Here is a 25,135-nt window from a genome sequence, read left to right as displayed (position 1 = left end):
TGTAAGTAAATGTTCTCAATAATTGGTGACAATTGGAATATAAAATTTATTGCAGTTATATTTGAAAATGTGAATGGACCTGACAGTTCTGTGTTGAAGTAATTTGTTCAGAGTGTGTGTTGCTTCTTTGAAGAAGTAGTTGAGTTACTTTGACAAGGAGATTCTTCTTTCGTTGTGGTACTTCATGAAGTATTAGTTTCTTTTTTTGGAGGAATTGTAGTGGTATCCTGTATTTCTTTTACAAGGTTTTGCTTTTTGTGCAACAGGATAGGTTCTTAGATGGAGGGTATTCTAGAATGCAAGGAATATCTGCATTTACTTTACTTGCATCAAAGTTGATTAGAAATAGCCCGTCAAGTGTACATAAGCGTGTTAGTGCTACATAGCTCATGCCTTCTTTAAAGACTGTGCAACAAATATCTATTAATGCTTTATATAGGGTAAGACCTTGTGATTTGTGAATGGTAACCGCATATTTATTTATTTATTTATTTATTTATTTAACATTTATAAAGCGCTCACACAGCCCGCAGGCATCGAGGCGCTGTTACAGGAATTGTTTGTTTTTCTGAGTTGCGTAATTGTGTTTTTTTTGTCTTAGTTACGTATTTATAACACGCTTAAACACCCAGGGGTTTCTAAGCGCGGACCCGGGGATCAAACCTGTTGTTGCTTCGTGTCGTCTTGCTTCCAAGACGCGCACGCTGCCGCTGAGCTATCCTCCCGGGACAATGGTCTACATTGTCATGAACAATGAACATATGCTAGAGTTAGTGAAAATTGTTCTATGAGTACATACATGTCTTTGAAAAGAAGGAAGCGGGCTGTTGAGCATTCTATCCCTTTAACTTCTGATAGTTTGTCAAAGAGAATATTGACAAATTGAATGTTGTTGTCACATGGGTATGCTTGAAAGCCAACAACTGTACCAAGTGCTCCATTAATTAATTCTTGCTCTACGTCAAGGTTACATTTAAGCATTACTCTACAGTTTAAAGATCATTTTAATATTTTCTCCAAACAAGCTGTTTTGGTGATAGAGTTTTCTAGGGTATTTAGTCTTGTTGACACATGGGTAGTGTCATACCATGTACATCCAGTTTATCTGTGGAGAAAATTTCAATTGTTGGTTGCATTTCTTTTTTCAACATTGTTTCATTGAATTTTGAACAGCTTGCAAGAGTTGGCATCAAGGATATACAATTGACATTTTTGTGTGCTAATTGTTGCATGATATCAGTAGCACATGGGTTATGGCCATAGAGTGCATGGATGTGCCTGGTTTTTAATATTGCTTGTGCTTCCTGAGATAGTACACCACTAATACTTTTTAAAATGTTTGGCGCATGTGAGGTCTGCAGACTGTCACATGTTTTCTGTTAATTCTCTGTATTGGAAATGTTGCCAAAGGTTTACAATTCCTATGCTGCCAAGAGTTTTAAAAATAGGTTCAGCTTTCACTGGTGTCAATTGACGAAGATCTCCAAAAACAATAATGTGTTTTCCTAAAAAGAGCTGTCTGAAGTCTGTCTGAAGTCTGTTTTGAGGACCTCTTGTAATCTGAGGTGAATCAAAGCTAACATTAGGTTGGAGACCATGCTCATCTCATCTATTAGCAGCATTTTCATTTCTTTGAAGAAAACTCTGCGTAGTTCCGTTGCAGCTTCTGTGGAAAGTTTGTAATAGTCTAATTTGTTTTGGTGTTCTACTGGAAGGAGTAGTAATCGGTGTAAAGTGACACCGCCAATGTTGTAGGCAGCTAAACATGTGGGGGCAGTTACAACAGCTGACGGTTTGTTTTTTGTCAATTGTTGAAGGAACTTGCTGATGACTTTGATTAAGAATGTTTTGCCTGAACCAGCTTCACCACTCACATATAGCAGTATAGGTTTGTAGTTTTGGCAGGTACAGTTTTTATGTTCATGTTCCACACCATGTTCAATTTGTTTTGTTATTTCTTGGAAAATGTTATGCTGCTCATTGTTCAGTTGTGATTTTAGTACAGCAAAGTCCTCTGTAGCTTGTTCGTACTGACACATGGTGTTTTCTACTTCTATCATGGCTAATTCTGCCTCATTTGCAATTAGTGGCTGTCCAAGTGGTTCTTGGCTTCCTGTTACAGTAGGTTGACTAATGTCAGGTGTGTCCACTTGTAGTTGGGTCTGGAGTGCTTCTTTGTTTTGCTGTTCATTGTGCAACATTCTTTGGTACTGTGTAAAGTTTACGTCAGTTATTATGCTTTCATTTGTTTTGAAAGTGTCTTCATAGGAGTCACATGGTTTCCAAAGTGGTACTCCTGTTTGGGTAGTATGTGTGTAGTACATTTTTTTTCAAAATGTCTTAGCTGTTAGGATCATTTTTGGCTATTGTTTCTATGTCCTCATCTCATATGATTTGAGAACTCTTTTTCTAGATTTAGCAGGACCAAGACTTAGCCATACTATATTGTCATATTTTACATACAAGGCTGTACCCGTTAAATGGTCTGCAGCTTCATAGCAGCCACATTCTCTATGAGAGAGCATCTTTATGCCTAAGCTGTACAGTTTCTGTGATAGTGTTTTGTCAGATAATATGTCATCCCAGAGGTCCTGAAGCACTGTTTTCCCTGCTTTGGTTAAGTAGACTGTGACATATCATGCAACTACAAGTGGAATTGTCTGCAATGTACTACACATCTATGTTTGCATTCCGAAGGAGGGTAATGATTCCATTGTAATCATTGATGTATTTTGATTCTTCTGTTCTTTTTATGTAATATGTGTTCTTAGGTGATTTACCTTTGACACCATGTCTGACTGAAGACATGAAGTTGTTTACTTGACCTGTTGCTGATACTGGTCTAGGGAACCCAAAGCAGCATTTGGTGTAGTATTTCCTTTTTTTGTTTACATTTGTGACAGCAATATTTCCCACATTTGTGTCTTTGAAATTGTACAATTTTTGCATGAAAGTCACTATGTGTTGTTTGTGAAGGGATTTCACAAGTGTCATATTTTTGGATAAACTGCAAAACAGTGGAATCACTGTCCTGACCAAATTTAGGAGCATCTTTAGTCCATAATAGCATGTGGATGTGTGGTGCTCCTCTGTCTTTGTATTCTTTTCTCCAAAAGAAGTGTTGAACATCTCCAAGGGGAGGAACAGTCTTATTACAAATAAAGTGTAGCTTAGCACTGAAGCGATGATGGACATATCTTGATACATTTACAGGATCTAGAGAGCAGAGTTCTCCTGGTGTTTTTATATCTATGCTTGTTTTATTTTTGTTTGTTATGTGTAGGGAATCGTGTAAATCTTCCCATGCATATTCTGCACTACTTAATGTAACAAACCAAGTGGGTGGGCTAAGGTTTCTTATCCTACAGCGTACATCTCTGTGACGTCGGAACCAGTATTCTGTTGTGCCACGCATGTTTGCTAAAAGATTTGTAATACGTGTGTGGGAGGAAAGGTCTTTAGGACCCTCCACCCCCTACATTTCTCACCTACGAGGGCCTTATGACTTGCCTGCAGACATCTATGTGCCTGGACCCGGGATGCAGGATGCTGCAGGTCGCGCATGTACCGCACGGCTCACCCGGTAGCATGTTACAGACTCCATTTTGAGCACAACAATCTAGGCCTCAGTGGCACAATCAGCCTCCAGGGCTGCGGCTCTCCCCCACCCCACTGTGCACAGCGAGCCAGCACTCCCCTCACCCTCCTCCCCATGGCGGCTCAGCTGAAGGCCTGTTCTCACAGGAGACTAGGCGCGAACAAGTTACAGTACAAACATTGTATCTTTCACCTTCCGCAGTACATCATTGATCTGACAATGACCGGACCTTAAGATGGGGTCTGAGAAAACAAAGCTGCCTCTATAAAACATGTCCTGTCTCCTCGCAGAACCCTACATCTATGATATATGTTTTGAATAACCCCCAACCCTGGTTCCAGTTTGAAGTGCCAGACATGACTGTAAGCCCGTGTGCCACCCAGCTTTACCCATGCTGCTAAGCCATTTGTAAGGACGATGAAATAGCCTCAAGTCCATAAGGCTGATTGTTCATATTAAAATGGGATGACCTTTGCCCATCCTAGAACACCCACATGTAAAGTTATCAAATATATGTATATTTGAACTTCCATTACTGACAAAGGATTATTGCTGTTGCACAATATTTAAAAAGTGATGTGTAAGATCCCTATGCACGATATGATTTCCCATAAAACACGCAAGTTCACAAGTAGATAATTAGGTGTTGCAATATGTACGAGTCTAAAGTAGTAAGCACCACCTTTATTAATGAGATGTCATCTGAAGTAATTGTTTAACCTTCAAGCATGTACATTAGTCTGATTATAGGTAGACCTGATCCCTTATTTAAATATCATAATTTAATCATGAATTAATCATAGCACTCATAACAATTTTACATCGCAGGAAAGAATTTAAGAACACATGATTTTACATACAATTCATCTCATTCATAAACAAGCGTCCATTAGCCATTCATACATACACAACAATAACAAATATGAGCTAAATGTTTATACTAAAAAAGTCAGAACAATCGATTACTTATTGTCTTCATTAAAAAGAAAAGAAATATATAATCAATATATAAGAGACCACAACAAATTGCCCAGGTTATCATGGGTTGGGATGGGTCATGTCGGTGTCCAAAATCGACCTCATCTCTGGTTTCTTAACCTGTTTCGACGTATTTAACTTTAATTGAGTTACGTCTTCATCAGGAGATAAACAATTACACTCTGAAAAGACAGGGAGACATACATGTATGAGACCCCATCACAGAATCACCAAGTGGGGAGAACCCCCAATTGTCAACCAATTGACATTTACTAAAAATAACTTAAAACAAGAAAAACAGCCTGCCCCCAACCTTGTGCCGTGACTACAAGGGGGGTCTTTGCATGCATAAAAAAGTGCTACCATTATAATTGGTGCCCCATAGTGCAAGAGAGAACCCACCAATCATAGTTGACGTGAAGACCTATTTAGTTTGAAGTTTAAGGTGCCAGTGCATTAAGGTCCCGTGAACAAAGTGGAAGACACACCCTATGTCTTTGAACCAGGAGGGATTGTTCCGAGTTAGAGCAGTATGCTATATAAAGTGAGCAAACCGTGGGCCTAATCAAGTTCACTAACCTTCCAAGTGAAGAAAAACAGCTGAAAGTTCCTGATATAAGTAACAGGAAGAACTGCTGCACCAATAGGCGGTGTCCCAAAAAATCTGGGCTGCATGGCTGTCAGCCAAATTATGGTGATTGTCCAATCTGTAGCAATTGAAAGAAATGTATTAGATAGAGTATTTTAATCTCTATCGCATGTAGGTCCTGATTTATCCTAGCCCGCATGAAGTGCCCAATCACTCTTACCCTACAGTGACTGATTCGCTGCAGAATTAGAGAATTTTTGAAGGAAGATATCAGTCCTCCAATGGTTCTGTTCATTAACACAATGGTCTTTTGGGAGTCGAAAAAGCCACCACAACTCTCACGTTCTCTATGTAAATGAAAGAGAGGGGGGAAAAAAAGAATCACAAAGATGGCCCTGTGAGGCAATCCTGAATCACACAAGTTACAGTGAAAATTAGAAAGGCAACCGGGGCAAGCGGGACCTAAGTTCAGACAATTGATCGCGGGAAAAGCACCCGCCACGATAGGAATATTGGCGGCCAAGAAATTCAGCAATTCATAAAGGGTGACATGAAAACCATTTTTGCGCCATGTTAAATAATGGGCCAATGTAGTCATGTGACCGCGATGGGAAGACACATGACCGGGAGACCGATCACGTGACTATAACTTGTCCATCAGGCTAGAAAAAGGACTATAGATTTCAAGCTGGCATTCTCTCAATGGTATGCAACTGCTCGACATAAAAAACTGGCTACACATTAAAGCCTATGCGCACCAAGACAATCCGGTACCTGACACTAATCGAAATAGTCAGAAACCACCATCTCTGTAGGAAAGAAACAGAATAATTTTACAGTTCACTCGAATGGTCAGCAACAATGACTCAATTGGAGATGAGGCAAAGTGATCAAGTGAAACTTTAAAGATTCTAACAGCACAGGGAAACTTTATTCAAACACTTATACCAACCAATTATAGAGGCACCTTAAAAGTATGAATACCGTGGTTCTAATGTATTGAGACCATTAGTTACTGTTTTCAAATTTAGAACTCTGTCTAAGTATTCAGCGAGGAATGACCACTCAGATCCCCAGACTGTCTGGAGATAAAAGTCTGCTGCAAGGTAATAATCCTTCAACTTCACCAGCTAGTTCTCTGGGCCATTTGGTGCCTATGAGCAGACTGTCTGCTTCCCCTAAAATGGTAATGGTTTCAATGGAGGACGCACCTGACCAGGAAGAAGTAGACCTCTCCATTCTGTTCCCTGGGGCAAATGAACTGGCAGAGATTCAATCCTCTGTGGCCTCTCTTTAATTTGCCCTTAAAATATTGCTCCAAATGACCGGGCAAATTATTACAAACACTAACTCATTGACCAGAGCTCGGTTATATGAAGAAAACAAAGGAAGTGGAGGCGGAAATCAACTTATCTGAAGCCATTGTTATGGCTGAGGAGATAAATAATACATCTGATAAAGAAGCCTCTGCAATCATGGATCAGAGCAAGGTGGTCTTCTATTCCCGCAAGCATTGCAAATTGGCCAACTAGGCTCAAAAGAACAGGCAAAACCCGATATTAGGCACTGCAGAGGGAGATACACCGAATATTGGCAGCGGTTCAAAGAAAGCTAAAAAAAGGGCAGCCAGAGCTACGAAAAAGAATAGCTCGGGAGTAGGCTGCTTGACCAGCTGGCTGATTCCTGATCAAGATAAGAATAAAGACTTACTGGCAGAATTGGAACGACCAGCAAGGGAGGACCTGATTACAGAGGAAGGAAGGATGCCAACCATGGATGAATTGGAGGAACAGGCAAACGAGTGGGAACGACTTGAGAAGGAAGATCAAGTGGTGGAGCAAATACAGTCCAGGAGTCCGGTTACACAACCTCAATCCCAGTTAACCGCTGCCGCAGTCACTAATCCTCCTACCAGATCAGCTAAGGCCAGGATAGATGCCACTGCAAACAGGATTTGTTTGATCAAGATCCTGTATAAAAACGGTGAACATAGATGGCTGCCACGATCTGAGTTCCTCGACCGACTACATTCAGTACCGGAACTACGTGTCCAGAAGTCCGATGACTTTCAGTTTGTTGAGCCATTAAAGGGCCTGAATCCCTGTGTTTCCGCTCTACACTTTAAGTTTCTATCCAATGCACAGATGATCAGGAAATATCATGACGAGTTATGGGCGGTGGATGTTAAGATCGATGCTGATCTGGATGAAGCTGACCCCAATTACGACTATGAGGAAACAGTTGGGTCAAGCAACTTGGTGGTGTGTCCCATCATACCTAAGGGCAAGAAAGTAGAAGTTGCAGACGTCCAACTAGTCCTAAAATGGCTAGCAGAATCTCTACCTGAGGTGTTGCCTAAACACTGAAATGTATCTCTAGTTTCTTGGAACTGTAGAGGATTTGCACACCTACTGACTCCGGAGGGATCTGTAGACTTTGTTGCAAAACGTAGCCTCATATGCCTACAAGAGACATAGGCGAGGGACACACTACTACCTTATGGCTATGTGAACTATCAATCCTTTGCTAAAAGGGTTGAGAAAGGTAGACCATTTGGAGGGCTGCTGATAGGAGTGGCTGGCTTCTTGACTTCGAGGGGGATACTCTGCAACTAAGACAATAATGTGTTTGTAGTTGAGGTTGAGTATAGCTCTAATGATAAAAGGGATTTTTTTAATTAATAAATATATATTATCCTCCACATGCCGTAATAAGTGAGCCACTCCAAGAAGCCCTTCATGAGCTGTTAGCCTCCTGGTAATTCGTAACTGGAAACATTGTGGTAATTGTAGTAGGTGGCTTTAACTGTCGCATGCCTGCTAAGGTGGGGAAGCATACACAAAATCCTGAACTAAGAGAGAAACGTCTATTGATTCAAACTAAAACTGATATTGATGGGCCACGTTGGCGCCAATTGTTTGACGAATGGGACCTGGAAATGCTAAATGGGTATATTACCAGTGACTATCCCAGGAAACATACCTGGTCTAATATGTCGTCTTGTAGCATACTTGATTATATATTCATGTGTCCTAAAATGCTGTTGGATGTTGATGATATGATTGTCATCTCAAACAAATGGAGTGACCCTCTGCACTCCGTTGCTAACTAAATACCCATCATAGAGTACCTGAAAAGAGCAATATATGTACAGTATATGTAAATAAAGCAGGCACAAACATAAAGTGATCTGCCAAGAATATAAATCAGGCTACAATAGCACTTGAGACTAATAAATGGCCTAATTTACCTTATTTCAACACCATGTCCATTGAGTCAATCGAAAATTGGATCAAAGTTGTCCCTCGCACATATGCTTCGGCCCCTACCTGGAGTATGAATAGACCGGAGGGAGGGCTTCCTCTATTTAACAAGAAGAGGGATTTGAGAAGGGAGCTGCGCATCAGCAAGAAAATGTTTGGCCCCTCTGAAGAGCTAGGTGCAATTCTGAGGAAAATCAAAAACAAATATAGAGCTAATATCAAAAATATACGATGTATTGAAAGAACTTTGGCTCACCAGAAATTAGTTCATGTCATCTGCTCTAAAATTGCGCATAGCATATGGTCACCCCTTGGCGAAGCTAGGGAGACAGTCAAGGGCCAAATGGCCAACCCCATTAAAGATGAAGAATGGGTAAGGATCGCAAAGCCATCTTACAGCGAGGGGAAGCTCGCTCCCAGATAGTCACTGCACCAATTATGCCGTTTGATATATCCCACATGACTATAATCAGCAAGATTAAGACTCTCAAATCCTCTAGAGTCCCGGGACCTAATGGTTTAGTCAACATAGTCATCAAAAGCCAGCCCGAGTTCTGGGCGAGCCTGTTAGCTATATTGTTTGAGAAGATAATGGCAAAGGGGTCAATACCAAGCTCTTGGCAGACGGCCGTGTTGATACCAGTTTTCAAAAAGGGGAACCGGTTAGACCCTAACAATTATAGATTACTCTCCATGTTGAATACAGCAGGCAAACTGGTTGCCTCTCTACTGCTCAAGGAGCTTCACCTATGGGTAGATGAGGCCGATATTTTGTCCAAATTCTGATGTGGATTCAGAAAAGGTTACTCGACTAGCCATAATCTTATGGTCATGAACCTGCTGAGATCAAGGGCCCGCAGTAGGGGTGAACCACCGTTATATGCTTTATATATCAATTTTAAAGCGGCCTTCGATCTAGTCCCCAGAGAACGACTATGGTCTAAACTCACAGCGCTGCGCTGCCCTGCAGGCGTTTTGTATTATCTTAGACTGTTGCACTTTAACACCTCAGTCAGGTTGAAATTAGATCAAGAGGGCCACCTGGCAGACAAAGTGCATCAGAATAGGAGGGTGAAACAGGGATGTGTGACTGCGCCTCTGATATACAAACTATACATCCACGACCTACCAGTGGCTATTATGGCAGCTCGTAATTGCCCCCCGAAAATTGGGATGCTGTCTGTTTGGTTCTGGCATACGCAGGCGACCTGCGTGGCCTGCGCAGGTCAGCTATGGCACTGTGGGAGTATGCTAAAGTTAATGGTCTCGCCGTTAATCTTGATAAAACCAAGGTCCTGAGATTCACCAGCAAAAGAATCTCTCGCATCAACCTCATGATCCCCTATGCGCCACAGTATCCCTATCTGGGGATTGACTTTGAGCCTAGTGGGGATTACGTGGCATGTAAACTCTTCCAGACTACGCGTGCAGCGCAGGTAACAGCTTTAATTGCTAGCTTCTCACTTAAACAAGGAGGCTTTACGGTATCGGGTGCAGGCCAACTCTATCTGCAAGTGTTTATCCCCATGATGACCTATGGTCTAGAGGCGCTTTTTGACTTAGATCTCAGCTTGTTGCAGGTTATAGAGGGGAAAATTTGGCGGCGGGTACTTGGTCTTCCACCGGGAATTCCAATGGCCATTATACGCTTGGAATTGGGAATACACTCATTGAAAGCCATTGTCTTGAAAAAAAGGGCTGGGTTATTCCTGAAAATGCGTAGTGGTACAAGCAATCCTGTGCTGATAACAATTAATCAGGAATTATGTAAGAAGCAAAACTCCATGTCACCTGCTGCTAAGATGACTAAATACCTTGCGGATATAGGCTGGTCCCGGCAGGAAGGTGGGTACTCCAAGCAGGTCCAGAATGCTCTTGAAAAGCGTGTTGAAATGTGGGATTGGCTGGAAAACTTTGTCCACCTCAATACCCTGAAAAGCTATAAATTTGTCCAATTTAGGCTATATTCTTTTATGAAACCGCAAGGCTACCTCAACCTTTACCCCTCCAAAAGACTGCAACGTTTCATACTTCTACCAAGGATGGACCAGCTCCCGACATTAGTGCTCACTGGCAGAAGAGAGCAGATGCCAATAGAACAATGTATCTGTCGGCTGTGTAAAGAAATCAATACACCAGAGTCAGCCCGACATGTATTGACACAATGTGGAACCATGATAGACGTAATCCATCTCCATATTGGGATGTATACCCATGACCTTGCAACAATTTCTGATTTAACATTCTGGCATCATTGCATAAATCCGGAGAGCATTCGAGTCTTGACTGCTTTTTACAACATCTGGCTTAGAATTGAGGAAACATTGGGCATTAAGATCGGATCACTGTGTCTATGTTAATCCTTAGACTCTGCCTATGCCTGGGGACGCTGCAGGCTGTTGAGACCTGAGAACTATAATGATATGATGATTTGCGCAATGTTCTAATTTATGTGTACTTTTTGTTTGTCTGTAATTAAGGAGGCATATTTTGGATTTTGGATACGTTAGGTTTGATTGTTTAATTTTAAATTGTTATTGTACTAAAAGTGAAAGTGATTGTCTCTTGTCTTTTGCTATTTGCAATTTGGCTATTTATCATCTATATCATGTCATATTATCTGATCTTAGTACTATTTTTATGTACAATTCTTGTCCGATGTCTGTAAAGTTTATTAACTAAACAGTATCACATTAAATAAATTATTATTGAAATTATTATTATAAGTCTACAAATACAATACTTTTTGAATTTTTAGTTCCTGACTATTACTGGCCTAAATATGTCAGTAAAGGAAAAAACAGGGAGTCTGGCATGTCATGTCATCAGTGATGTCATCAATGACATTTGTGATGTCATCTTTGATGTTCTGGGTGTTAGCCCTAACAGTGCACAGTGGTGGCGTGGGTTATGGTTGCTTAGCTTACCATAACTGGCGAATTTAAAGGGTTTGTCGGTTTTACTTGGAACCATAATGTCCCTTTAACAAAGTTGTTTTACTGAATTTCATAGGTTTTTAGTAGCGCAACTTAACCATAACATCCCTTTAACAAAGTTTTTTTTACTGAATATATATATATCGTTAAGACATGGAGGAAGGAAAAAGCCACACTCCAAGCATGAGGTCTGCAGGTCCCATTGAAAAAAGTAGTAAACTCGAATCCAAATAACAGAAAAATGAGTTTAATAGATGGTTAAAAATAGTAGGCAAAGAGCACACAGCAAACAGAACAGAACACCAGGGCAGTGTCCTTAACGACGCGTTTCGCGCTTCTCCGAGCGCTTGATCACAATTGAAAACAATGAGAGTAGATATTAACAATAGGTCCTTCTTCCATGTTGCCTACCAGCCTACCAGCACAAGCTAACAGTTTGGCGCAATAACATGGCGGCCATTTTAGAGTGTAGCAGAAGACTGCATTAACCATAAAAAGAACAGGTTAAAAATAGCAGTAAAATCAATAGCACATTAAAATTCAGCACCAAACATGTAGAAATATAATAAAAGGACATGCAGTGAGATAGATGTCAACAAATTTCACTCAAAGCAAGAATTAGCACATATTAGCAAAAATTAGCAGTCCACAGCTGTGACATAGAGTGCAAATGCGTTCCTATGTAAGCTTATAAAAACATATGCAGTCAATAGCTAAAAAATATATAAAACAAAACAGCCAACATAGACCAACTGAACAATGAAAAAAGTTGGAAAACTTGAAAAAATGCAAATCAACCAATTCCAGGCCAGGTCCAAAATCCAAATAAACAAAAGGAGAAGCAGTATATAGTGGCAAGGGACCAGGATCAAATAACACAGAGCAAGAGAAAAGGAGAGGTGTGTGTAGGCGCATAAAGAAACAGAATAATTACGTTCCCACAAAGGTATGTAACTCCTCATCCACATTATGGCCATTGGGATACTTAGTGTCAAAGTCCAGGATAAACCTGGTTTCCAGTTGTCTCAATTTCAGAGTGTGATCACCTCCCCTCGGATCAATCGGTACATGAGCCACAGCAAAAAATGTAAGTAAATGAACATCACTGTCGTGTTCCTGGCTGAAATGTTTGGCCATAGGATACGTGGGGTCAAAGTTCTTAATCACTCTGAGATGCTGTAAAATACGGAGCTTAAGTACACATGTAGTGGATCCCACGTACCATTTCCGGCAGGGGCATGTTAAAACATACAGTACAAACGGAGTCTCACAATTGATAAAATATTTTAACCTGAATTCCATACCCGTGAATGGATGTGCAAAAGATTTACAATTAGTGGCATGAGGGCAGGCTTTAAACTTTTGACACTTGGTAAAACCCTTGGGTAAGGCGGGTAGCCAAATGGTCCTAGTAGAATTTTTCTGGACAGGAGACAAATAACTGGAAACCAGTCTATCCTTCAGCGAAGGTGCCTGTTTGTAGGTTACTGTGGGACACTTGGAGAGTAATGGGCCAAGATCTTTGTCCAGCCTGAGAATATGCCAATGTTTCGCAACAATCTTACGAACATCATAAGAGGCTTTGTTAAATGTAACAATAAGACGAGGTTCATCCTGATCCTTATCTTTCCTCCTACTGGCAGAAACATGTAGTAACACTTCCCTTGAAAGTGACCGTGCTTTGGAGAAAGCCATTTCAATAATCTTTTTTCGGTACCCCTGCAGTAGAAAATCAGTGGCAGCCAACCTGCAACAGCGATCAAACTCTTGAATGTCTGTGCAGTTGCGCCAAAAGTGAATAAATTTGCCATAAGGGATACTGTTCTTGCAGGAGAGCGGATGGCTACTCGTTGCATGTAGGGGAAGGCCAGTGTTGGTGGGTTTTTTGTGTAGGGAAGTATGAATGCCTAGGTTGTCCAATCTTACATTAACATCCAAATAAACAATTTGAGTATAGCTGTGGCATTCAGTGAATCTCAAATTCACAACATTGTTGTTAATGTTGTCCACAAAAGATCCCCACTCATTCTCATTTCCCTTCCAAATGATAAAAATATCGTCGATGTACCGCCACCAACCAATAACTTGTGTAGAAAAACTAACTGAAAGTAACTCAGACAAGAAAGTAGCCTCCAACCACCCCATAGTGAGGTTAGCGTAGGATGGCGCAAAAATGTACTACCCATAGCAGTACCTCTGACCTGGTGATAAAAGGAACCCTCGAAAAGAAATACATTGTTAGTTAAACAGAACAGAAGCATATCCAAAATCATCCCACTGTGCCCCAAATAGTTCAAAGAACGAGTGTCCAACAAATGTTTGCAGGCTACCAATCCAGTCGTGTGATCTATAGATGTGTAAAGGGAAACACAATCCAAGGTAGCTAACATTAAGCCCTCCTCCCAAGGTATATCTGAAATGTGACTCAAGAAATCCTTCGTATCGCGTAGATACGGGGGCAGGACTGACACCAACGGGGACAGGGTCTCATCTTTGAATTGGGCCACATGTTCAAGGAGAGAACCACACAAAGTTACAATAGGCCTGCCTGGTGGATGGATCAAGGACTTATGAGTCTTGGGCAGAAAATATATAGTGGGTATAGTATGACTCACAGGCACAAGAAACTTAGCAAGCTCATCCTCAATAAGGCCTTTCTCAGCCCATTTGGTACATAAGGCGGTGAGCTCCAACTGTATTTCGACAAAAGGATTCTTTGGAAGCCTGGAATAACAGCACCGATCACGTAGCTGACGATTAGCCTCAGCCACATAACATTCCCTGTCCTGAATAACATATTAGAACCCTTATCGGCAGGTTTTATCACAATCTTAGGCAAATTCTGCAATTCATTAAGGGCCGATCGTTGTGGGATGGTAAGATTCTGTTTGTTGTTAAAAGGTTTTTTGCGAAGTTTACGAAAATCATTAACACATAAATCATGAAATGCCTCAATGCATCCCCCCACCGAAAATTGAGGGTTGAACCTGGACTTATTTTTCAATTTAGTGCGTATATCCCAGTTGGGATCAATGTCAAAGTCAACCGGATCAAAAGTAGAGGGATCAAACAATTCATTTTGGAGACAGGCCAAGTCAGTCAAGGAAGAGATGTCAGAAATGCGAATGTCAGTTCGGCCAGCCCGTGGCACAGGTGGTTTAACTTGCGGGGGATTGATGGAGAAGAATTTCTTTAGTCTGATTTTCTGTAGAAATTTGTCAAAGTCCAGACGTGACTGGACATAGTCAAACTGAGTGGTAGGACAAACATTAAAGCCCAATGAAAGCAATGATGCTTGTGAGCCCGTGAGGGTGTGGGAAGATATATTGACAATTTGATGAGAATTCATATTGTCTGTTGTTACTACTTCGCTCCAGAGTGCGTCAGCCTGCCTTGTTGATGTACATCTGAGCGACTTCCCACAAGGGCCTCGATGTTTTTTTTTCCTTTTGACAATTTCTGTTCCTTTCCTCTCCCTCTTCCTCCTCCTCTGTTCTTTCCACGGACTCTGCCCCTCTTTTGGTTTTTTTCCATCTTGACATAAAAGTCTCATTTCCTCTAAAAAATTTAGTTTTATAGGCATTTAATCATTTTCTGAAACAGATATATATATATATATATATATATATATATATATATATATATATATATATATATATATATATATATATATATCCAGACAATCTGCCTCCTGAAACACACAGCCATAGCTATCTGCTCTCCTCCCAGGAAAAAGACTTACTGACTGTCTTATTTGCATGCCTCCCAACCTCAAAATTCCCATATGTAATACGCAATGTCCGCGAACAACAGCGGTGTCCGCAGACAAATCGAGAATCGGGAAGGAAAATTGAAATAGTGTGCCGCGTTTCCCTATTGAGGTTGGCCTGAAAGAGCCTTTTATTTTTTTTGCAGATGCATCAGAAACACCTTTCATTTTGTATTTTTTTGTTTTTGTTTTCCTTATTTTCCTCCAAAAATCTTCACATTAGCTTCTCCAAAGCAATCCTTAGGTTCCAAAACAGCATGCCATTTCCCATAAAAGATAAAGACATGCCATCTTCTTTAAAGTAATCAACATTACCAGAGCCAATGTTGTCATTATTGCAAAAGAACATGCCAGCTCTAGTCATAAAAGCAAACATGCCTTGGTTGATTAACAACCTAGCAACATTTTTCTGAGGACAAAAAACTAACTATTGGCCATATTGCCCTAGGTATCAAACCAGAAAAAAATATCTTGCCATTTGGAAGTAGTTTCACTACTGCCTGAACCAAGTTTTGCAGATCTTCCAACAAAGTAGGGGCACTGACATAGCCCAAATGCAAAGCACCACAGTGCAGAACAACCACATGTGGACTTTTCACCCTGCCCATAGCTTCACAAACTTGTACAATTGCCTGCAAATTAAAACCAGACACAGTGCTCCACACCACCTCCACTCCTTTTAGATCAAAATGTTTTGCCACATTCCTACATTTTGCATACTGCTCCAAACCGTGTACAAACATATCTCCAAGCACCAACACCCTGACTTTGTCCACCTCTGCCATCTTCACTACACACAGCCTCTCTCAATACAAAGCAGAACCTCAACACCTCATTGGCTAATCCGTACGGTCCCCTTTCCATGCTGGATTTGCTGAGAAACCCCAGATGTCTTGTTCTCGCTGACCTGTGCTTTTCTCTTTTTGTAGGTCGCAGTGAGTTCCCAGCGCAGATGGAGTTCCGGAGCTATGCCGGCCGAAAAGCAACCACCCAGGTAAGTCTTTAAGCGCTTTGTGGTTGTAATGTCTCCACTACCTCCTTTAACAATGTCTTCCTCCTTTTATCTCGATCCGGGCGGTGAACTCCACCAACAGAGCTGCTCTGGAGCTGCGAACAGTGAAGGATGATGAATGCAGGTAAGATTCTGCTGCTAACGATGTTCTTGGTTTTTCTGCAGGTTCGGAATTCACCAGGCTCGTGAGAAAGCTGGACACAGTGAGCGCCACGTTGCTAGAAGCAAATAACGTGAAGCGTGTTGTCTTGTTCGGGTGTGGTTTAAATAGCCACTGTAAAGTAGTCCAGGTAAAGTAGTCCCTAGGCCACCACACACAAAAAACTAGAGCGCATAGCTTGGTTCTAGGAATCAAGCTATGTGGATGCCTCCATGTTGGCTGAAAGCCTAAATATAATAGTTCCTCAAGCAGATGTCTTTCCTTACTGATGAGGGCCCAAGGAGGGCCTGAGAAGTGGATGCCAGGCCTTATTAGTGATCCAAGCCGTGATTCCACCTTGCCAATGGGCTTGCCAGTGGGGATCAGGGCTGAGGGTCGTGACAAAGCAGCAGCGTCTGAAGTATGAACAAGAATTCAGAAGAAACCTAGTCTTTCCATACAAAAAAGTAAGTGCAATACTGCCATAATATTCTAACTGTTACTCAAACACAGTAGCATTCTAGTACTGTAGAACAAACAATTGTATTAACCCTGTAACATTAGATTTAGTATTAGTGCTTCACCTCACCAGCTGCATACCTTGTATTGTCATCTGAACCCCACTATAATAACACACAAATACAAGACTAGCCTTCCCAATCTGATTAGCTGCCCATTGCACAATCACACACTTCCACATACATCCTTACCATCATACTCAGACACTCATGCACAAACCACACATACACTGCACAACAGCCTAACCAACACTTTCTTTTTTCTCCAACAGACCCCAAAGAATGCCTACCAAAAAGCAACTCCGTAGAAAGCAATGCAAAAGTAAACAATATCAAAATAAAACTCTCCAAAATAAGCATCCACCTCTTGCAGAATTTGTACAAAAAGTTAATACAAAACAGGTAATACAGTCATTAACAAGACTTCAGCTACCACTACTGCTAACACTGCACCTACAAATCTTCATGTAGTGGCAAGTACGCATACCAAAAAAATAATTTTACAAAAAATGTTCTGCTACGGAGTCCTTCAGAACCTTATAAAACAGGAGACAAATCACGCACAACCCTTAAAACCAACCCTTAGAAAATGTATCCTAGAAGCTCTCATAGAAGCCAATTATTTATTTTAGTTTTAAACAGAATGAAACCACTAACAAAACTAAGTACTAAACTACAAAAAAGACTTCTAAATAAACAAAATATCAACAAAAATAGCTTCTCAAACATCTGTGGAGGAGTCCCACCACAAGCACAGAACCATATTTCAATGAAGAAGCATACAAACAAAAGCAACAAAAAAAACAATTGACATACATAGCAGTGGACGAGGGTACGAAAAACCTAATAATACCATTATGGAACAAGAAACACTGCTCACAAAAATATCCCCAGAAAAGTCAGTATCACCTCTCCATTCCACTGAACCAATATGTCCAGTCTACAAAGGGCCGTTCACATCAATGTGTAACATTGCCAAAAAATCTGTGAAATCATTACGCCAGTTCCTCAATCATTATGTGAAAGGCAAAATGAAACTACTACAAAAGATGGATGCCTGTCCAGTGCACAAATACACAGTACTGCAAGGACATTCATTAGCCTGCATTTCTGGACCTATTTGCAAAAGCACCTTCCATCATATCAAAATGATATCAACACATCATTCAACTATAAGAAATCCGGTCCATAAACTGTACTATGCCAAAAGTCTTGCCTAAGCTCTAGCCAATGTAAATGCCAACCTTCTACATGGTACAGCCAAAAAACTACTCAAAGAAATAGAGCATATCCAAAGAAAATATTTTGGAAGTGAAAGCCACTTACAAAATGCAATAGCTTTAAAACAAACTTGCAGCAAATGCACAAATGGCAACCTTCTACCACACATACAAAAAAGAAATACTAAAGTTTAAAAGTATATCCGCTGAAGTACCAAACCATGTGTGTGTGTGTGTGTGTTGCTGCAGGACTTTTTAAAATAATAATAGCACAAAAACTGAAGACAGGGCATACAAAATAGAAGAAAATGAAGATTCCAAATGGTTCTAATTAGCTCTCTATCTTTTAGCAAATACGAAATTACTGACCCTTTAATACTTTGCAGTTACTTGACAACAACCAACCACCTTCACATGCTATCACAAATAACTTGGAATTATTCCCACTACGAAAACCCCTGCAACAACTCAACTTATATGAGACCATCATAATTCAAACAGTGCACCCATTTCAAGCAATAATACGCCTTAAACCAAAACAGCAAAATTACCTCAATCTGAATTAGTGAAAGGCATTCATGGCAAAGTAGTTCATTTACCATTAGATCTCAAAGAAAATGTAAACACTCTGGGAATGCAATGTCCAATCGATCAATCTTTAATTGTCTTAGTAAATGGCGTACCTACAAAAGACAAAAACATTTGGCAACAACTTGTGGACTTACATAAAGTTAGACAAACCTTGCAATATCTAAGAGACAACAGTGAATACTACAAAGAAATTAATATTGAAGATAACCTGAGGGAAACCACTGAAATAATTCAAGACTCATCAGAAACTGGTCAATTTCAACTTCTAGATCCTGCAATATAATCCAATATTTTAGACCATTATACATATATAGATGATGCACTGGAAACATACCAAATGCAACAAGCCTAAGGATCTCCAATCAGCATATGGGTAAAAAGTATAGAAACACGTGCATATCCTCTACTCTTTCCTACTGGAAAAGGAGGAAGATACGATGATACACCCACACGAATAACAGCATCAGAATACCGCTCTTTACAAATGTATTCTGAAGACCCCAGATTCAGAAAAAACGTGGAATACATATTCCACCTTCTCTTTGAAAGTGAACAAGCAACTCTATGCTACAGTTATGCACACACATTAAAATCAAGTACCCATTTTCAAAATATGTCAGCTGCGCAATTACTACAAAAAGTGCAAGAAAAAGATGAGCTTTTACAGTCAAGCATTACAAATCTTTTAGCAAACATGTGTGATACAAAAGAATACTGGTTCCGACGTCGCAGAGATGTACGCTGTGTAAAAACACCAGGAGAACTCTGCTCTCTAGATCCTGTAAATGTATCAAGATATTTCCGTCATCGCTTCATTGCTATGCTACACTTAATTTGTAATAAAAATTATTCCTCCCCTCAGAGAAGTGCAACACTTCTTTTGGAGAAAAGAATACCAAGCCAGAGGAGCACCACACATCCACATACTTTTGTGGATTAAAGATGCTCCTAAATTTGGCCAGGACAGTGATGTCACTGTTTTGCAGTTTATCCAAAAAATATGTCACTTTTGAAATCCCTTCACAAACAACACATAGTGACCTTCATGCACACATTTTACAATTTCAAAGACACAAATATGGGAAATATTGTTGTCAAAAATGTATAAACAAAGGGAAATACTACACCAAATGCCGCTTTGGTTTCCCTAGACCAGTTTCAACAACAGGTCAAGTTAACAACTTCATGTCTTCAGTTAGATATAGTGTCAAAGGTAAATCACCTAAGAACACACATTACATAAAAAGAACCGAAGAATCAAAATACATCAATGATTACAATTCAATCATTACCCTCCTATGGAATGCAAACATAGATGTGCAGTACATTGCAGACGATTCGACTGCAGTTGCACCGATATGTCACAGCCTACTTAACCAAAGCAGAACAAACAGAGCTCCAAGACCTCTGGAATGACATATCATCTAACAAAACAATATCACAGAAATTGTATAGCTTAGGCATAAAAATGCTGTCCCATAGAGAATGTGGCTGCTATGAAGCTGCAGACCGTTTAATTGGCACTGCCTTGTATGGAAAATCAGAAAATATAGAATGGCTAAGTCTTGGTACTGCTAAATCTAGAAAAATAGTTCTCAAATCATATGAGGACATAGAAACAATGCCAAAAATGATCCCAACAGCCAAGACATATTGAAAACACATACTACCCAAACAGGACTACCACTTTGGAAAACATGTGTCTACACCACATAGCCACCCAAAACTTCACATACAAAAATAAAATTAAACCAGATGAAAAGAAAGGTAGATGCAGAGTAGCAAATTGTGAAGGCAGTTTAGGGAAACTTACCAAATGCAGCTTAATTAATCATATCAAATTGTCATTAAAAACTCCTCAACATAAAGAACTGTATTACATGTCCCTGCTACAACTTTTTAAACCATGGAGAAAAGAAGAAGAGTTAAGAGATATCTATAACTCCTGTTAAGGAGAATTCTCTTGAATAGTTCATTTCCCATACCTCAGCAGCTTTGCTGGATTTCTATGATTTATTTTTTCACCTGTTAAGAGTGTGAGCCTTTTCTTCCCACTCTTACATGTGTTTTTGCTGTGTGTTGTACCTTTTGTGCTCATGGGCTATGAGTCTCACCTACTCCATAGGCATCATCTGTTTACTGTGTGTCACACAGCACCTTTAGTGCAGTGACAGAGAGTTGTCTTTTTAGACTTCCCACTTTAAACTCCATTTTCTGGGACTGGCTACGGTCTCCCAGAATGCATAAAGTTGCCATTTACTTTACTAGTCTTTTTAAATTTACAGACCCAGTACAAACTATCTTCCATAGAGTACTGGAAAGGGTTAATAGTTATCTCTTTTTGTCTGTTTCTCATGGATCATTATTTCGTTCCCCTTTCTCTAAAATGTGGCTGCTGGCAGAGGTATCTACCCTTTTTATTTTACTGCAAGCTATGAAAATAGCCCCAGTATTGTTAGAGGCTATGGTGGTAGCCTCGAACTTTAATCCGCTGGACCCCTTTTAATTTTATTTGGTTCCAGTTGGGTTTAATCGCCATTTCTTTTTGTAAAGGTCTTTCTCGTGTTGTACTCTGCGTGCCAAACCATATTTGGTTCCTTTGTTCGCCGTCGTTTGGCGGGCTACTGCTAAGAAGCCCTCCTTAAGCACCTGAGTGTCTGGGTAGACAGGATGTGAGGGAGGGGTTTTAGGCCCCCTTCACAGGGTCTCTTTGGAGACCCAAGTCGCACTCTGGTTTGATTGGCTAGGTGGCTGTCCTGCCAGGACAGACACCCTGCTGTGTGATTGACAGTGAGGCTGTGTGAATGGGGGGAAACTGCTTAAAAACAGGTCTCTGGGACTTGGAAGGCAGAGTTGCCACTAGATCGAGAGAGCAAACAAGAAGCTGAAGGAAGACGACTGCTGCAACTACTGGACATCCCGGTGAAGCCCTGCTACAAGTTCAAATCAACTGAACTTCGTTGACAGAGGAGATCCGCAAGGAGTCTTCTCCCCTTGAGCCTGGTGGGACTAACCAGCTCACAAAACCCTTGGACATCCCTCTTCAGCCTGGTCGAATTTGTTGTGCCACAGGAAACTGGATAGCCAGCTTGAGAGAGTCCCTTTGTGCTTTTAAGGAATGCACCTTTTATTCGTCGCTTTGCTCTGCTGTTTGTTTCTTCCCTGGGTAGCGCAGGAGCCTCCAGTCTTCCTCCTTCTTGTCAGTCTGACAGTCGCTTCAGGAACCGGGAGCCTGCAGGAACTACCAGGAACTACCGCCTCAGCTACAGCATTCTTCTTCATCTAAGGTACTGTTCAAATCCGGTCGTTTGTTCCGTCCGACCGCAGTGAAAATGTTTTAAATCTTTCGCCTCTCTGAAAGCTTGTCCTTCTCTACTCTTTCGAATAACTTTTCCTCCGACCAACTTCATTTTGAACTCTAGGCAAAGACTTAACCACAAACTACTCTGAACTGGGTGATCCTCTGCAAAGACTCTGTACCATTAACATTGGCCCAGGCCTATTGATTTGAATCCTAGTTATAGTAATCCTTTTCTAGATTGCCCTGCCTATCACTTTTTGGTGTTGTTGATTTTTGATAACCGTGTCCTTTCCCTCTCTTTTTAAATTGCTGGAGTGCCATTTTGCTCACACTTGATTTTGAGCTTAACTTGTCCAGAATTGATTGGGTGGTGTGTAGTGTATTAAGAGTGTGATTTTCTGCTGCTTTATATTAGTGAACTGTTTTATAACTGATGGTGTAAATAAATGTATATTCTTTTACTCAGAAACCTTGGGTCAGTGTTTGCTTGAACCAGAGATATTGCTGTTCTTTGTGTAACTTCTGATACTGCTCACTTTACTCTTGAGATAAGTCTGGCTGTTCAGCCATCGCTACCACTTTACTATGTAGTGAAGGCTTGTACCAAAGGTGAATTTGTACTTGCACTTGTAGTCTTAATTGTGTGTGGTGTTCCCAAAGGGTACTGCATATGATTCTTCCAAAAAACTCCTATGAAGACGTTTTGAAAGCAAATGAAAGCCCTATAACAGACATAAACTTTACACAGTACCAAAGAATGTTGCACAATGAACAGCAACACGAAGAAGAACTCCAGGCACAACTAGATGTGGACACTCCTGACAGTAGTCAACCTTCTGTAACAGGAAGCCAAGAACTGCTTGGACAGCCACTCATAGCAAATGAGGCAGAATTAGCCATGACAGAACTGGAAAACACCATGTGTCATGCCAATGCCATGTGTGAACATTGAGCAGCGTAGCATTTGCCAAGAAATAACAAAACAAATTGAACATGGTGTGCAACATGAAAATAAAAACTGTACCTGCCAAAACTACAAACCTATACTGCTATATGTGAGTGGTGAAGCTGGTTCAGGCAAAACATTCTTAATCAAAGTCATCAGCAAGTTCCTTCAACAATTGACAAAAAACAAACCGTCAGCTGTTGTAACTGCCCCCACATGTTTAGCTGCCTACAACATAGGCAGTGCCACTTTACACTGATTACTACTCCTTCCAGTAGAACACCAAAACAAATTAGACTGTTACAAACGTTCTACAGAAGCTACAATGGAACTATGCAGAGTTTTCAAACAAACGGAAATGCTGCTATAGATGAAGTGAGCATGGTCTCCAACCTAATGTTGGCTTTGATTCACCTCAGATTACAAGAGGTCCTCAAAACAGACTACGAAGAGCTCTTTGGAGGAAAACACATTATTGTTTTCAGCAATCTTCTTCAATCAACACCAGTGAAAGGTGAACCTATTTTTAAAACCTTAGGGCACAAACTGTGCCGTAAAACTTTTGGCAGCATAGGAAATATCAACCTTTGGTAACATTTCCAATACATAGAATTAACTGAAAACATGCGGCAGTCTGCAGACCTGACATACGCCAACATTTTTAAAAGTATTAGAGTTGGTGTACTATCTCAAGAAGCGCAATCTATATTAAAAACCAGGCACATGCATGCACTATATGGACATAACTCATGTGCTACTGATATCATGGAACAATTAGCACACAAAAATGCCAATTGTATGTCCTTAATGCCAACTCTTGCAAGCTGTTCAGAATTTAATGAAACAATCTTAAAAAAATAAATGCAACCAATAGTTCAAATTGGCTCCACAGACAAACTGGACGTACATGGTATGACACTACCCATGTGTCAACAAGCCCCAGAAAGGCTAAACACTTTGGAAAACTTTATCTCTAACACAGCTGGTTTGGAGAAAATATTAAAATTATCTTTAAAGTGTAGAGTAATGCTTAAACATAACGTTGGCGTGGAGCAAGGACTGGTTAATGGAGCACTTGGTACAGTTGTTGGCTTTCAAACATACCCACGTGACAACAACATTCAATTTGTTAATATTCTCTTTGACAAACTATACGAAGTTAAAAGGATAGGACGCTCAACTGCCCGTTTCCTTCTTTTCAAAGACATTAATGTACGCAGAGAACAATTTTCTCTAACTCTAGCATACGCAGTCACCATTCACAAATCACAAGGCCTTAACCTAGATAAAGCATTGATAGATATTGGTAGCACAGTCTTTAAAGAAGGAATGAGCTATGTAGCACTACCACGCTTACATACACTAGACAGACTATTTCTAATCAACTTTAATGCAAGTAAAGTAAATGGTGATATTCCTTGCATTCTAGAATACAATAGACATTCACTCTATACCCCCATCTAAAAACCTATTTTGTGCTGCAAAAAGCAAAATGTTTCAAAAGAAAACTACTTCAGACTCAAACTATGCAGGGTCTCAAAGCAATTCCTCAAAACAAAGTGAAAAAAGCTAACACTTCATCAAGCACCACAACCAAAGAAGGATCTACTGCTCAAAGTAACTCAACTACCTCTTCAAGGTCAACTACCTCTTCAACTACCTCTTCAAAGAAGCAACGCACACTACGAACAAATGCTATTCCAATTGCCACCAATTATTGACAACATTTACTTTAATGGTACAGACCAATTGTGTTTGCAAATATTAGTCCTTAATAGAAATGCAATTAACAATCCTGACAACACTTAGACTGTTCATGGAATAAGACAGGAATTTGACTACTGTGCTGGAATGGTCAAATTCACTACAAACTCACAAGAAGATCCACAATAGTTTCTAATGTACTTGCTACAAGTACTAGAAAACAAAAACATACCTATTAATGAAATCTTCTAGATTTCATACATGTGGTAACATACTTGCACTCTTTGCAGGCATGTAGTAAAATAAGAAGTTCCTAATGAACGCTTCGTATATGTATCCATACCTAACTGTGAATCCATTTAATTTCAGCAACTTGTACAAAATACAAACCATAGCAGATTATGTACTACCTGCAATTCAGATAATCGCTCCACCTTACAAATACAGTCACATAGTGAATATGTAACAGTAATGCTTTTATGTTAAAGAGCAGATGGTACCAAAAACAACTGCAAGCTGACTGGATTCACACATGGTCAATAATCACTTGGTAAGAAAACCACAACAATAG

Source organism: Ambystoma mexicanum, chromosome 12, assembly GCF_040938575.1.
Source record: "Ambystoma mexicanum isolate Mex_15411 chromosome 12, UKY_AmexF1_1, whole genome shotgun sequence".
NCBI lineage: Eukaryota > Metazoa > Chordata > Amphibia > Caudata > Ambystomatidae > Ambystoma > Ambystoma mexicanum.
This window is presented reverse-complemented; position numbering follows the sequence as displayed.